This window comes from Notolepis coatsorum, assembly GCF_963971535.1.
Source record: "Notolepis coatsorum genome assembly, chromosome: 14".
Taxonomy (NCBI): Eukaryota; Metazoa; Chordata; class Actinopteri; order Aulopiformes; family Paralepididae; genus Notolepis; species Notolepis coatsorum.
Window position 1 is genome coordinate 26301980 of NC_140178.1, and position 16802 is coordinate 26318781.

Below are 16802 nucleotides of genomic sequence, written 5' to 3' on the forward strand. Positions count from 1 at the left end.
ATTTTTGACTAGCTAAATGTTTATTGTGAGCGATCGGTAGTGCTGAATTTCCCTCGGGATCAATAAAGTACTTCTATTCTATTCTATTCTATACTATATGAGGAGGCGACGAGACCTCTCTGCTACCTCTCCACTCCCCCCGGGTGTCTCCCAGTCGGCTGGCCCCAGAGCTGGCCGGGGACTTGGAAGCCGCCCAGAGCCTCCGTACGCCACATTCTCATTAACTATTAACCAGTGACTCAGGCCTTAAATCACCCAGGTGGTCCCCAGTCTACTGACCCTGCTATGGCTGGTGAAGATAGAGGCATAGCAGTATTTCATCAAAGCTCGCCCACTGGCCGCCCTGCTATTTTAATGGGCTACAATTACCCTGCTTCTGACACAATATATGCCAAACATTTATAAGCCTCCCTCCCGCTTACTCCACAGCCACCAGTCGATACTGTACATTAGGTGACACGGAAGCTGCTAGAAAACGGGTCACCCTAACAACTATAATATATTATGATCTGCTGTGATTTCAGCTCCGTGGCGACCTTTACGCTGATATGTAGGGTAAGTATAATACCACCCGAGGATGGAATATCATATCCAGATACCTAAGAATCTACTAGAGCGGCTTTACACGCACTATGATGAATTGAAAATGGGGGACCCTGATGTAAACAAGACGAAAGTCTTTCTCTGGTCTGCATCCCCTTAACAATTGTGTGTATTGAGCCGTACTGTATTGTACCCATTCTGCAATCTGTTAATACAATTTTCAATCAATCAATCAATCAATCAATCAATCAATTACACGCACAATGCGATGGTCATTCTCCACTGGAGAGTGCAGGGCTAGGGAGATCAGTTGCTATTAGCTTAGCCATTATAAAAGAAGCAGCCATCGCTCCGTGGAGCCATATGGCTGGCTTGCTATTTATGTATAATCCGGTCTGATTAAGTCAGGTTCGGAGGCCCAGGAGGATGTAGCTAGTTGATGGTGACTGGAGTGGGCCACGAGCACACCACCGAGCCTGATCGAGCGCAACACAAATATTAGACGACAGCCCTCTGAGGACGCCACTTAGCTTTTATATCTTCATTAAAGTAAACATGCTAATGTCAGCTCAAGTGGATTTGCCATGAAGGATGCAGAACACTGTCTGGTCACGTTATGGCATCCTGAGTTGCTGTTTTGTTTTCCACACATGCCAGTGGTGTTGGTACAGTCCACATTGGCCCTGTGGTGCTGCGCTGCATCACGTGGTGTTCTCTGTGGTGTTCTCCATGGTGTTCTACTTGGTGTTCTCCATGGTGTTCTACTTGGTGTTCTCCGTGGTGTTCTACTTGGTGTTCTCCATGGTGTTCTACTTGGTGTTCTCCATTGTGTTCTACTTGGTGTTCTACTTGGTGTTCTCCGTGGTGTTCTCCATGGTGTTCTACTTGGTGTTCTCCTTGGTGTTCTCCTTGGTGTTCTCCCCGGTGTTCTACTTGGTGTTCTCCATGGTGTACTACTTGGTGTTCTACTTGGTGTTCTCCATGGTGTTCTACTTGGTGTTCTCCGTGGTGTTCTCCATGGTGTACTACTTGGTGTTCTCCATGGTGTTCTACTTGGTGTTCTCCATGGTGTTCTACTTGGTGTTCTCCGTGGTGTTCTCCATGGTGTACTACTTGGTGTTCTCCGTGGTGTTCTCCATGGTGTTCTACTTGGTGTTCTCCATTGTGTTCTACTTGGTGTTCTCCATGGTGTTCTCCATGGTGTTCTACTTGGTGTTCTCCATTGTGTTCTACTTGGTGTTCTCCATGGTGTTCTCCATGGTGTTCTACTTGGTGTTCTCCATGGTGTTCTACTTGGTGTTCTCCATGGTGTTCTACTTGGTGTTCTCCATGGTGTACTACTTGGTGTTCTACGTGGTGTTCTCCATTGTGTTCTACGTGGTGTTCTACTTGGTGTTCTCCATGGTGTTCTACTTGGTGTTCTCCATGGTGTACTACTTGGTGTTCTACGTGGTGTTCTCCATGGTGTACTACTTGGTGTTCTACGTGGTGTTCTCCATTGTGTTCTACGTGGTGTTCTCCATGGTGATCTACTTGGTGTTCTCCATGGTGTTCTACTTGGTGTTCTCCATGGTGTACTACTTGGTGTTCTACGTGGTGTTATCCATGGTGTTCTACTCGGTGTTCTCCATGGTGTTCTCCATGGTGTTCTACTTGGTGTTCTCCATGGTGTTCTACTTGGTGTTCTCCATGGTGTTCTACTTGGTGTTCTCCATGGTGTACTACTTGGTGTTCTACGTGGTGTTCTCCATTGTGTTCTACGTGGTGTTCTCCATGGTGATCTACTTGGTGTTCTCCATGGTGTTATACTTGGTGTTCTCCATTGTGTTCTACGTGGTGTTCTCCATGGTGTTCTCCGTGGTGTTCTCCATGGTGTACTACTTGGTGTTCTCCATGGTGTTATACTTGGTGTTCTCCATGGTGTTCTACTTGGTGTTCTCCTTGGTGTTCTCCGTGGTGTTCTCCATGGTGTTCTCCTTGGTGTTCTCCATGGTGTTCTCCTTGGTGTTCTCCTTGGTGTTCTCCCCGGTGTACTCCCTGGTGTTCTCCGTGTTCTCCTGGGTGTTTTCCATAAGGTTCTCCATGGGGTTCTCCGTGGCTCCGGGCGGGCACAGAGAGAGCAGGCTTGTTGACGAGCCCCGGACTCCACGCCCGACACCGCCAGCAGGAGTGGACCCAGCTCTGCTCAGCTCAGCCCGACTCGACCCTTTGATTCAGAGCCGTGTGGGTGTCAGGAGGCAGAGGAGGAGGAATCAAAAAAGCAATAGAAATCGACCGACACGTCTGCCGTTTCCCATCCCTCTTCCCACACAAAGGTTTCTTTTTTTGGGGGGGGGGGGGGGGTACTTGCTCTGCATCGAAAATTAATCCTGTTACGTGTCGAGCCTCACAAACCCGGCTCGAGTGCAATGAACTCAAGTAAGGGTGTCCTGGAAGTAATTAGCGGGCGATATAGTTACCCCCGCTCTACCTGATCAACGCGTTTGAACTCCGCCACCGCGGTCGTTTAGGTCGGCGGAACGACGGGAAAGATATCCGTTGAAGGGACTGGAAGGTAATCCACCCAGCGCTTTCACGCACACACACACGCGCGCGCAGCCGCGCACACACAACACATAGACACACACGGAGAGAGTGTGCGACACGGAGGTGCAGCCATGACAACGCAGAGTGGAAGACAGACGGGGTTAACTGCCTTCCCTTTCCCTTGTGACTGCAGACAGCCGGGCTAAAATGACAGCTTTAAAGGCAGAATCTTGAAAGGGGAGGAATTTCACTGATGAGCCGGCTGGCTGGGATCACCACACAGGGAACTTCACTGACCGGGGAGGAGAGCCAGACACACAGATAGCACCCTATATAGATATTTTTGACAAATGTGACGATAAATGGAAGTTAAATTAGAGAGGGAGGGCGGAGGAAAGGGGTGCAGGAGGACCAGTGTCTGGGGTTTTAGATGAGAGGAATGTTTTGAGGATGGCATCGCAGTAAGACTATCCATCATTTACATCGTGACTCACACAATCTGATTAGCTAAAATTAGCTTTCAAGCTATCAGCTAGGCTATATCTTTATTCTGGGGATAACATTTACCGATGAGGACAGAATGGTACCCAGGAGAGAATAGATTACATTTACTATACTATTCTTACTTACTATATTTTTTCTAAAGTTGAAAAAAGTTAAAAAAAAAAAATGATGATGTACAGCGATGATGAAAAAAGCTCATAGTCTGCCGTGTTGTCTGTCAACAACTCAGGTGTGCGTACAGCACCGCGGCGTGCACGGTTATGAAATGCAGCTGTTTGTAACCACAGCCGTGGGCAGGTGGCATTTTGGGACCAAAACAACTTTGAAACAGTTGATTGGTCGCAGTGAGGATGTCACTGGCTGGCAAGATATCAGCGTGTTCCACAACTCATTAGTCAAGCCACAGAGACCGGCCAAACAGCTGTGGAACATTTTAATTCCAGACGCAAATCAGTGCCTCGGACCCTGAGCAGCTATTTCCACTGACCCTCGGTCCCCCTCCTCTGTCAGCAAACACTAATATTTAACAAACAGGGCTATAGTGAGTAATTCCTCCATCCCTCATTTCCCCCTGTACAGTGTACACCTCTCTCTCTCTCTCTCTCACTCTCTCTCTCTCTCTCTCTCTCTCCCTCCCTCACCCCCAGCCGCTGCCTAGTCAAGGCCATAGTGCCGGTGTTACTTACCCAAGTCTTAACAAGCTAATTAACGGGGCTGTTTTTAAAGTGCTCCATATTTTGTTTATTTGTGTATCACCGGGCTCCACAAATTACACAGACCAAAGGCTTGTCTGAACTTCTAATCTAATCACGCCCACCGCGGGCTGCGTTTCCTGGTGTCAGTCTGCCTTAATGAGGCCTGGTCTGAGCCGTGGCCATTAGTGGAGCTCAGTAGTGGAACAGCGGTGTGCTCGCGATACAGGCTCCGTATATATAGCTATACCGCCGCCGCGGAGCCAAATCCCCAGCCGCTCCCCGCGGAACACACCGGCAGCCCTGGAGCAGGTCGTAAAGCCCCGAGCTCAGCAGAACATGGGTGACATTTCAATGAATTATCAGGATGACAAATTAAGAGATGAGCACATTAGAAGAATAAACACCTACTGGACACAGATAATCACTGGCAGGTGCAGGACGAGTCTTGTAGAAGATATCACGATGCTGTTGTTGTTGTTGTTGTTGTTGTCATTACTGGGGTTATTAAAATGCTGAGTTTCAGACAATGTACCACACTCCCTTAGAGTCTGTATACCACTCTGCCCTGATAGCTACAACACTCTGTATTCTGTATGATATGCGGCCGGCTGGTCTTCACTAACTGACAGACATGATCATTGGTATCTGTACGTGTCTAAAGCTCTCCTGTGTAAACGACCATCCTATATCTCATCTACGTTGCACTGGAATACTGGTCCACCTCATGACGATGTCTGGTTCTTGACGCACCTTGTGCTCGGACTGAGCCAGGAAAGACTGCTTTTTTGTGTCGATGCAGCGGCATCGTGGAATCGCTGGCAACTTGACCTAAAATGTAGTTCCCTTGTCTCCCTTGGTCATTTTAGATCTTTGATCAATGGCCGTCCTCTGTCCACCTGTAGTTGTTTTGCTTGATTCTGTTCTATCGCACGTTGCTGCTACCATTGAATTTATATCTTCCTTCGGCTGTATAACCTTTATTTTTTAACTGTTACTATTAGTGATCGTCTTTTGTACTTTTTAGTTTGGATTTGTTGACGCCATCATGTGAACTCGGCGTTGTTGAAAACGAGGGTCCCCCTCAATTGACTCCAGAGTTTGAATAAAGTACAGGTACAAACAAAAATAAACACGTCACCGCGACTGATTTCTCTGAACGCTGCCTCACGCGGTTATGATTCCACCAGTAAAGCAACCAATGTGAAGATGGTTCCTACGTGATGAATGTCCCCGTGTAACTCTCATTCATTCAATTTCTAAGATAATTTAGTCCAATTCCCAATTCGAGGTGCTTTGAATTCCGCTCAGCACGCCCCATTTCTGTGTCATCAGACACACTCAGAGCCTGAATAATTCATAACGATATTTATTAGCACTCTGAGGTACAATTAAATTAATTTGGATTAAGAATTGCTTCGTCCGCGGAAGAAGAAGTAGCACAACAGCTCAGCCCGATGAGATTCAGGAAAGGTGTGCCGTTATCTAGAATAACGCCAGGAAGATAATTTTCCCTGCGTCTAGATTCTTCCCTCTCTAGAATAGGGTGGGGGGGAGGGGGGTCATATTCCATCTACGGAGATTGCAAGTTTAATACAAAGGATGAGAATTGGTATAGTAACGACCTCACTTGGATTTCAGTTGTTGGGTCGACAAATCAATGCTGATGCATTGCAGGTTTCTATTTGATCAACTACACTTTTTTTTTTTTCTCCTGTTGATTATCTCGGAAAGCAAACGTTACACAAGAGCTACTGTTTGTGGAGAAAAGCTTATTTTTTTTCACCCTTTAGAGGACGTTTTAAGGGCTGGAAAACATCCATGGAATGTCAGTACGGCAATTGGTTACATGATACAGCAGTAGTGTTGGGCCAGCGGTGTCCAATTGGTTATTTCTCCTCTGTGCTGAATTTGTGTTCAGATCAAATGACGACTATGAGGCAAAAGTCCAAAGGCTTTTAAAAAAGAATGTATACTATATTACAACAATGCCATATGTTGTTTTCAAGTATCCCGGTTTCATATGTCACTTAGCATAATTTGCACATTGCATGTAAGGGGATTTCTTTTCAAAATTGTTTTATTTAGCTTTGTCTTATTATCATATCATTATCATATTGCGAATTCAGAGTGTTGTGTTTGCTTAAACCATGACTAAACCTTCTCAGTTCTGTTGTTTGTGCCTTATGGAGTTGTTTGTGCCTATGGTTTACTGTATTTTACTGTACATTGCACAGTTTGGAGAACTAGGAGACTACTGTAGCAGGGACTCAGAGTTCAGTGTAAAGGTTTAGTCACATTAGGCGCATTTGCATTATTTCGCTAATGAGAGCTGACATCTATCCAAAGTGTTCTCCACTAACTTAGGCTACATGCGTTATATGTTATATACAGGGTCAGAACATAGGCTCACATAATGTTACCTTCTTGACTACGGCTACGACACTGCAGTGAAGCAAGAGAGAAGGGGAAAGAGAGAGAGATTCATAACAGATAATATCGTCCAATCGCCCAAGCCTAACTTCAGGATTCGTACCGCTCTTCCTTCCCCCGATTTCCCTCCCTTTCCCGAGATCAGGTGACCTGTTTAAAGGGGCAGACACGATGAGAGCTCAGTGCACTGCATACTGACACACACTCTCTCCTCAGCTTCTTCCTTCCACGTCATTGAATATTAATAGAATGGACATTGTTTTGAACTTGAAACCACATCTCTGTTCTTCGTTTACAAACATACCGGTATGTGGGGCTACGTACACATCCTTCTGTTTGCTAAGGTGTTCATGTTATTTCCTCAGATGTAATGGTTCCAACAAAGCTGCTGTAAGATCATGTGGGTTGGTGAGGAGTCCACAACGCAACGTACACAGACGGCTGCCGGTTGTAACATAAACACATTCTAGCCACACTACCCTCTGGTCTTGGTAACACCTAGTGTCTCAATAGTTTGATCATGGACCACAAATATTCACCTAGTGTCTCAATAGTTTAATCATGGACCACAAATATTCACCTAGTGTCGCAATAGTTTGAACATGGACCACACATATTCAGCTAGTGTCTCAATAGTTTGAACATGGACCACAAATATTCACCTAGTGTCGCAATAGTTTGAACATGGACCACACATATTCAGCTAGTGTCTCCATAGTTTGAACATGGACCACACATATTCACATAGTGTCTCAATAGTTTGAGCATGAACCAGACATATTCACCTTGTGTCTCCATAGTTTGAACATGGACCAGACATATTCACCTCGTGTATCAATAGTTTGAACATGAACCACAAATATTCACCTAGTGTCTCAATAGTTTGAACATGGACCACACATATTCACCTAGTGTCTCCATAGTTTGAACATGGACCAGACATATTCACATAGTGTCTCAATAGTTTGAGCATGAACCAGACATATTCACCTCGTGTCTCAATAGTTTGAACATGAACCACACATATTCACCTCGTGTCTCAATAGTTTGAACATGGTCCACACATATTCACATAGTGTCTCAATAGTTTGAGCATGAACCAGACATATTCACCTAGTGTCTCAATAGTTTGAACATGGTCAACACATATTCACATAGTGTCTCAATAGTTTGAGCATGAACCAGACATATTCACCTCGTGTATCAATAGTTTGAACATGAACCACAAATATTCACCTAGTGTCTCAATAGTTTGAACATGGACCACACATATTCACCTAGTGTCTCCATAGTTTGAACATGGACCAGACATATTCACATAGTGTCTCAATAGTTTGAGCATGAACCAGACATATTCACCTCGTGTCTCAATAGTTTGAACATGAACCACACATATTCACCTCGTGTCTCAATAGTTTGAACATGGTCCACACATATTCACATAGTGTCTCAATAGTTTGAGCATGAACCAGACATATTCACCTAGTGTCTCAATAGTTTGAACATGAACCACACATATTCACCTCGTGTCTCAATAGTTTGAACATGGTCCACACATATTCACCTAGTGTCTCAATAGTTTGAGCATGAACCAGACATATTCACCTAGTGTCTCAATAGTTTGAACATGAACCACACATATTCACCTCGTGTCTCAATAGTTTGAACATGGTCCACACATATTCACCTAGTGTCTCAATAGTTTGAGCATGAACCAGACATATTCACCTAGTGTCTCAATAGTTTGAACATGAACCACACATATTCACCTCGTGTCTCAATAGTTTGAACATGGTCCACACATATTCACCTAGTGTCTCAATAGTTTGAGCATGAACCAGACATATTCACCTAGTGTCTCAATAGTTTGAACATGGTCAACACATATTCACATAGTGTCTCAATAGTTTGAGCATGAACCAGACATATTCACCTCGTGTCTCAATAGTTTGAACATGGACCACACATATTCACATAGTGTCTCAATAGTTTGAACATGGACCACATATATTCACCTCGTGTCTCAATAGTTTGAACATGGACCACACATATTCACATAGTGTCTCAATAGTTTGAGCATGAACCAGACATATTCACCTCGTCTCTCAATAGTTTGAACATGAACCACACATATTCACCTCGTGTCTCAATAGTTTGAACATGGTCCACACATATTCACCTAGTGTCTCAATAGTTTGAGCATGAACCAGACATATTCACCTAGTGTCTCAATAGTTTGAACATGGTCAACACATATTCACATAGTGTCTCAATAGTTTGAGCATGAACCAGACATATTCACCTCGTGTCTCAATAGTTTGAACATGGACCACACATATTCACCTCGTGTCTCAATAGTTTGAACATGGACCACATATATTCACCTCGTGTCTCAATAGTTTGAACATGGACCACACATATTCACATAGTGTCTCAATAGTTTGAGCATGAACCAGACATATTCACCTCGTCTCTCAATAGTTTGAACATGGACCACATATATTCACCTCGTGTCTCAATAGTTTGAGCATGGACCACACATATTCACCTAGTGTCTCAATAGTTTGAGCATGGACCACACATATTCCAGCAATTCGAGCGAGGGGGGGGGGGGGGTATAGCCTATAAATCATGCATCGATTTGTGTAATCGTGGAATTGTGGCTAAAAGCTGCCAGTGAACAAAATGATGCCACATTTGGGGTTGACAGTGGCTTGTAGGTGCGGTCGTGAAGGTTCCCGGTTCAATTCCCGCTCCTCCCAGACACTTAACTCCTAATTGCTCCCGATAAGCAAGTTGGAACCTTGCATGGTTGTCTCCGCCGTCGGTGTGTGAGGGACAAGATTGTAAAGCGCTTTGGATAAAAGTACTATATAAATGCAACATTTACCATGTTTTGCTAGCTAGCTAGTTAGCTAACATTAGCTAGCTGTGCTAACGTCCACTTGTTGCCAGTGCGGTACTGACGTCGGCATTGCCAAAGACAAGACGGTAATGGTCAGAGAGCATCCACATTACAGCCGGCTGTGTGGCATTGTGGACTCCTCACATGATCCCACGTCATTGGATGCTTTATGGAACTCCTCTGCCAATCCTGAGGGAGCATAGTCAAGCAACCGGTCTAGCTCAGTCCTGTTTGGTCACACAGACAGGGCAATGCAGAGAGGGGGATAAGTGCTCTCAGCCAGGCACTGAGGCAAATATCCAGTGCCCTCTCTAAGTACTGGGTCAAACAGACATTATCTATGAATACGTAGCCACCAATGAATATGTGCTCAAGTTTGTTTAGCAGTCAAGTGTCATTTTCATTTCATATTTTTAAATTACCTATTGATATTCACTCAGTTGCATGCACACACCACCCAGGGTACAACAACAACCCCCCGCCCTGCACTGCTGAAGACAATCTTGGAAGAAACACGGGATGTATGACATACTGTATGGCGAAAACACTGGATATATGATATACTGTATGGAGAAAACACTGGATATATGATATACTGTATCGAGAAAACACTGGATATGGCATACTGTATTGAGTAAACACTAGATATATGACATACTGTATGAAGAAAACACTGGACATATGGCATACTGTATTGAGTAAACAATAGATATATGACATACTGTATGAAGAAAACACTGGATATATGACATACTGTATTGAGTAAACAATAGATATATGACATACTGTATGATGAAACACTAGATATATGACATACTGTATTGAGGAAACACTGGATGTATTGAGGAAACACTAGATATATGACATACTGTATTGAGGAAACACTGGATACATTGTTTATTGTTGTTGTTTATTGTTTAAAAGGATCCCCATTAGCTGTCACCTAAGTGGCGAGCTAGTCTTCCTGGGGTACATGACATACTGTATTGAGGAAACACTGGATACATGACATACTGTATTCATTGAAACCCTGGATATACTGTATGGATGGCATTTGATACCAAATTCACACTATGGAAAGCATCTGCATCAGTCCAGTACCATTCGCTTTTGTCAGTGTGAAGGTTAGCGAATGCACACTATCTGGATGCGTCCGGTATAATGTTTGTTTCTATTGTAACAATAAATAAATGATAACAATTCGTAGCGCAGCTGAAGGTATGGTGGGTAGGGCTTCAGGGTTGTGGACTGACGAGGTGAACCGCATATTTTTTTACATTACCCTCAATCTTAACGAGATGCATTCATATTCATCCAAATGATCATATGAATTACAAGAACAACAAGAGCAAATATAAATACTTAAAAATTATGTATTTATCAAGTATAATTATTTTGTCAAATATTTTCTGTACATCATTGGCTAGATAATACAACACAAATAAAAAGAGTATAGTTAAATGTGTTGTAAGTTGTTTATTTAAATAGCTCTACATTCTGACAGCCATCACAGGTCCAATGGGTCTCCCAGTCCCTCTGCTCTGCAGTAAACACAAAATACATGTTCTGGTATCCCTTCCCACTTTATCCAAGTGGGAAGGGATTATATAATATATATAATCAGAGAGACAAGTGTACACACATTTGTCCTTGGAGCCTGTTTTTGGGCTTCGAACTTCGCCAGGGTTTTTCGAACGGACGTTCAAACCTTCGTTTTTAATAATAATTAAAAAAAATTAAGAAAAAATTCTCAAACTAAATCCTTAATTTGAATAAAGTCATTAATCTGATTAAATACGTTTTTTGTAGCCTCATCTTTATCTGCAACTGTGAAGAAAAAGCCCATTGGTTTAAACAGAATGAATAGACACAAAAAATATATATATATATTTTTTTTTATTAAAAATAAAGAATTCAAATGTTGATTTAGAATTCGAATGCCAACGTAACGAACGAAGGACCGAACGTTCGAACATTTGGGCTCAGCCCTAATATAAGCTTCTGACCAGAAAGTGAGAAAGAGCTCTGGCCAGGCTTACAATTAAGTACAAAGTTGACATGACATCAAAAGATGAACAGATATGACAAGAAAGGTAAACAAAAATTAACAAGTTGCCTAGGTGACTTGACTAGTTAAACTAGTTAAAGCTTTGTACAGAGAAATATGTATTTAAACAGAACTTATGAACATGATAATATTTTTCGATCACAATACAAAAGCCTCTGTTCCTCTCCTTCCTTTAATGGAAACCCCGTGTGGGAATTTGAAAGTGAAAGTCGTACTGTAAACTGTCTCTCACATCATCACATCATAATAACAAAGCCACATAAGTGCTCTCCTGCAGCTCACCTGGGAAGAGTTGTTACAGTAGGCAGGCAGGGGGGGGGGGGGGTAGGTGTGTTGCAATGGTAAAGTAGCTCAGCATGTATCGAGAAACAGCTCCAAGCTGTGAAGGTCTCTGGCTCAAAACGAGCTATTGTGGTATCATCAGAATCAGAAATCATCATGGTTAATAAGACATAGATTGAAAAGTATCCGCCCGATTTGTACAAGTGATGGCCTATTCTGAAGGTATGAACTTATACTTTCATAGCATGTAAAAGGAAAAAAGATTTAAGATGACCCTCAAATCAAATCTGTGCACCTGGTCACAAATGTGCCTGTGTGTGAACATTTATTTTCCACTGTCAAGATCTGACTAAAGACGACTGCAGACTGCAATAGAAACACCAGCCACTGACGTCGCTCAGTGACTTTGGAGTTTCGGTGCGCTCTGGAAGCGCCTGACAGGCGGGATCCAAGCACTCTTCTCTCTGCTCTGTTTGCCTGTTGTATTGTCAACATGGCCGTAAATTGCTTAGCATATTTAGGATTTTGTCCAATAGTGATGAAAGGACTAGGATACATTATAGCCGATTTACTTATTCTATGGTCAGGGATTGATATTTCTAACAGTTAGACCTTTCCATTTTGGCAGATATGTCTGATGATTGAATTAACTTGATTGATTGATTGATTGATTGAAAACTTTATCAACAGATTGCAGAATGGGTACAATACAGTACGGCTCAATACAAACAGACCAGAAAAATACTTTCGTCTTGTTTACATCAGGGTCCCCAAACTATGATTCATAGGATGATTATGCTATTGTAGGCAACTATTGGCTGTCGATAGGATATGTGGTCATGTGAGGACATTATTCAGTTAACATTTCCAATATTCTGTTAATATGTAGGCTAGCCAACAAGGTTTTTATTTCTTGCGACTGGGACATATAGGGATAATTATTGTTAGCAGCTTTTCAATATCAGTAGACATATATTCAACCAAATAATCAATAACAGACTTCTACTCTATTACTAACAGTGGAAGAAAACTCCCCTATGGAATTCCAAGCCAACAAGAAACACCACTGTCAACTTTTAATAATTCAGTAAGTAGGTCCTCAATATTATCTGCTGCTGAAGGTCTAAGTGCCGTGCAGCTCTGATTTTTAATTTGGCCACAGGATTAGGCTACTGTTGACAGATTAGTGGATGTGATATATTAACAGAGGATGTGTCATCATTCTGCAGCCAATTCATGTCAAAGTTGGAAAAGAGTTTGAGAAACGACATGGCCGTGGGTATAGGTGTATTAAGTTAATTAAGTTTGATAAGATAGCCGTGACATTACCCCGCATATTGTAGGCTGCTGTTGTCTTGCACTTACGCCGCCCCCTCCGGGATCAGGACGGGGAGGGTGACGGTGCATATTTTGTTTTTTAATGGAGATCCATCGACTGTGTGACACTAAGATCAGTATTGAGAACATGAAGACACTGCTGTCTCGCTACTCAGGGGTGTTAAGTACTTGAGTAATTACTTCGTTACAATATTAAGTACTGTTTTGGCGGACTTTACTCGAGTATCATTAGGTTTGTATACTTTTTTGATCCACTTTTTCTCCTCTTTTTCTATTTTTCTCCCATCCCAATTCCAATGTGCCAATTCGTCCCTCCCCTGTCTTGAACATTGCTCGCATATGCCCCCCACTGGCTGGTTGTAGGGAGGATAGAAGCCTTGCATCACGTGTCCCCTCCGATACACGAGGAGGCAGCCTGTCACATCTTTTCACCTGCCAGCGCGGACTCTCATTGGTGAGGTGTAACGTGTGGGAGGCTCACACTACCCCCGCCATTTCCTGTCTCTGCTGTGCAGGCGTCCCCCAACCGACCTGTAGGAGTCGCTGTCCACAACGTCCAGATTACCACCCATCGACTTCCACCCGCTAACTCTGCCAATTGAGTTAGTATGACGGCTGGCCCAAGCCGGAGGCAACGCAGACAGCCGGAGTCGAACCCGGTGTCTCTTGCGTTGGTGACGAGCGCATTGTCCGCTGCGCCACCCAGCCGGTTTGTATACTTGTACTTTTACTCAATTACATTTCAGAGATTTTTTTTTATAATTTTTACTCCTTACAAATGCAGACCTACAAAGTACAAAGTACAAATCTTGCAGGTCCAACCATTTTAATTAGTATATTTGTTTCTCTGGCCGAACTAACGCTAACGTTATTAAAATCCTGCGGCCGCACTTTATAAAAAGAAAAAAGCCAATCAAATCCCCATCAATGGAAAATGAACCCGCCCATACCCATGATGATTGGTCCTTGTGCAAGACTAGAAAGCGGGGATCTTTGATTGAACACCTGCTATCAGAAGAATAGACAATCTGAGTGACAAGCTACAGAAGATGGCCACAAACGATAGTACGAGTGATGAAGAGGACGAAACGGAACATTTCATTGCCCTGGAATAAAAAACTAAAAGTTTTCACTTTTACTTTTTAGTACTTAAGTACATTTAAAAGTAGACACTTTTTTACTTTTACTCAAGTGTGTTTTTAGCCAGATACTCTGACTTTTACTTCAGTACGATTTTGAGACGGTACCCACATTCACTTAAGTATAATTTCTGGGTACTTTTTACACCCCTGTCGCTACTAGACTCACCCTGCCCTCGGTTCACATCGTAATCTACATGAGAAGGCCTGGGTCTATCAGTGACCATAATATCGATATTGGTTCGATGATACTGAATTTTTCATATATCGGTATCGGTCCGATACTGGCTGCCGTTGTGTGTGTGTGTGTGTGTGTGTGTGTGTGTGTGTGTGTGTGTGTGTGTGTGTGTGTGTGTGTGTGTGTGTGTGTGTGTGTGTGTGTGTGTGTGTGTGTGTGTGTGTGTGTGTGTGTGTGTGTGCGTGCGTGTGTGTGTGTCTGTGTGTGTGTGTGTGCGTGCGTGTGTGTGTGTGTTTCTTTGGTTTGCTTGGGTACAATGATTGTGGGCTAACATTGTTTCGACATGTACAAAAATAGAATATACAAAATGTAATTATCGTAGAAATGTGTTCTATTCATACAGATCATAGTGACATTGGTAATAGCGCCGTCGGCCAACATTTTCATATCGGCGCGTCCCTATTGTTATGAGTTATCCCCCCCAACAGGGAACCGATGCTAAAAATACATGGAGCGGGAATTGAAAATGTAAAGAATTACGGCTTAAACTCCAAACCCATTATCTCAGGGCACACGATTGGAATATGAAGCCATGACTAAGTTAATCTCATTGTAAGGGGAGAAAGTGTGGGGGGGGGGGGAGGCGGTCGAAGGTTTCTATGAAAAACGTTGACCTCGACCGCGTGAACCCGTCTATTCCACCCAATTGTTTTGTCATCCCTTCCTCCCTCCCCCGTCGTCCCCACGGTTAACGCGCCGTCTTCGCTCTGCCCGTCTCTGTAACGGATGAAGCCAGCGGTTCTTGAACCCGGTGTTAATTAAACATAAGTACCTCTCTCACTATAACTTATGGTAGTTCACACACTCCCCCGTCTTCCAGATAATAACGCTCCTCGTAACTCCACTGAGTCACCGCGCCTTCGTCACAAAACAGACTACACAGTAATCTCCGCCACTCCCCCCCCCCCCCCCCCCCCCCCCCTTCCTAAAGACAGTTTTAATGATCTACCTGGAAGCTGTTATGTAAGCAGGCCGGCGGAGCCCATTTACTTGATGGCGAGTGCGTGTGTGTGTGTGTGTGTGTGTGTGTGTGTGTGTGTGTGTGAGTGTGTGTGTGTGTGTGTGTGTGTGTGTGTGTGTGTGTGTGTGTGTGTGTGTGTGTGTGTGTGTGTGTGCGTGCGTGCGTGCGTGCGTGTGTGTGTGTGTGTGTGTGTGTGTGTGTGTGTGTGTGTGTGTGTGTGTGTGTGTGTGTGTGTGTGCGTGTGTGTGTGTGTGTGCTGTCAATTAAAAATCTCCTTCCATGTCTGGGGATTCCAATTCATTAGGATTCATAAAAACCTTACTCTTTTCTGTTTTGAGAAACATCCCCTTTTTCCATGATTGAAGTGCATGTGTGTGTGTGTGTGCGTGTGTGTGTGTGTGTGTGTGTGTGTGTGTGTGTGTGTGTGCCTGTGTGTGTGTGTATCTGTGCGTGCGTGAGCGTGCACGCGCAAGAGCAAGAGCAAGCGCGCACATCTCCGTAAGACCGACAACAAAAGTCCATCTCGCTGTGATCAATCCCTTCTATTTCCGGCAGAGAGGCAGCCGTGCCACGCTGGTCTGAGGCTCCGCGCGGCCGTCTATGGTGCGGTAGGATCTGACTGTGGGGCCTCTTTGTTATCGACGGAACAGTGCATGGTGGGTAAACACACGATAAAGAGGCAGACTGAGACGCTGCCATGTCTGTTTTCCTATCCTGTCAGTTAGGACGGGCTCCAGCCATTAAGGCGGCCACCGCGACACGCCGGCAACATGTTGGCACGCCACCTGGACCCAGATGTTCCACAGCGGTGGGTAAACGGAGAGGAGAGAGTGATGGAGGGAGGAGAGCAGCGGGGCCGCGCGTCTGCGCCAGCATATGTCCCGAGCTGAGAGCTCTATCACTCTTCTTCTTCTCCTTCTTCTTCTTCCCCTCTCCTTCTTCTTCTCCTCCTTCTTCTCCTGCTGCTGCTGCTGCTTCTTCTTCTTCTCCTCCTTCTTCTTCTGCTGCGTCTTCTTCGCCGGCTTCTTCTTCCCCTCTCCTTCTTATTCTGCAGATTCTTCCCCTCTCCTTCTTCTTCTGCAGATTCTTCCCCTCTCCTTCTTCTTCTGCTGATTCTTCCCCTCTCCTTCTTCTTCTGCAGATTCTTCCCCTTTCCTTCTTCTTCTGCTGATT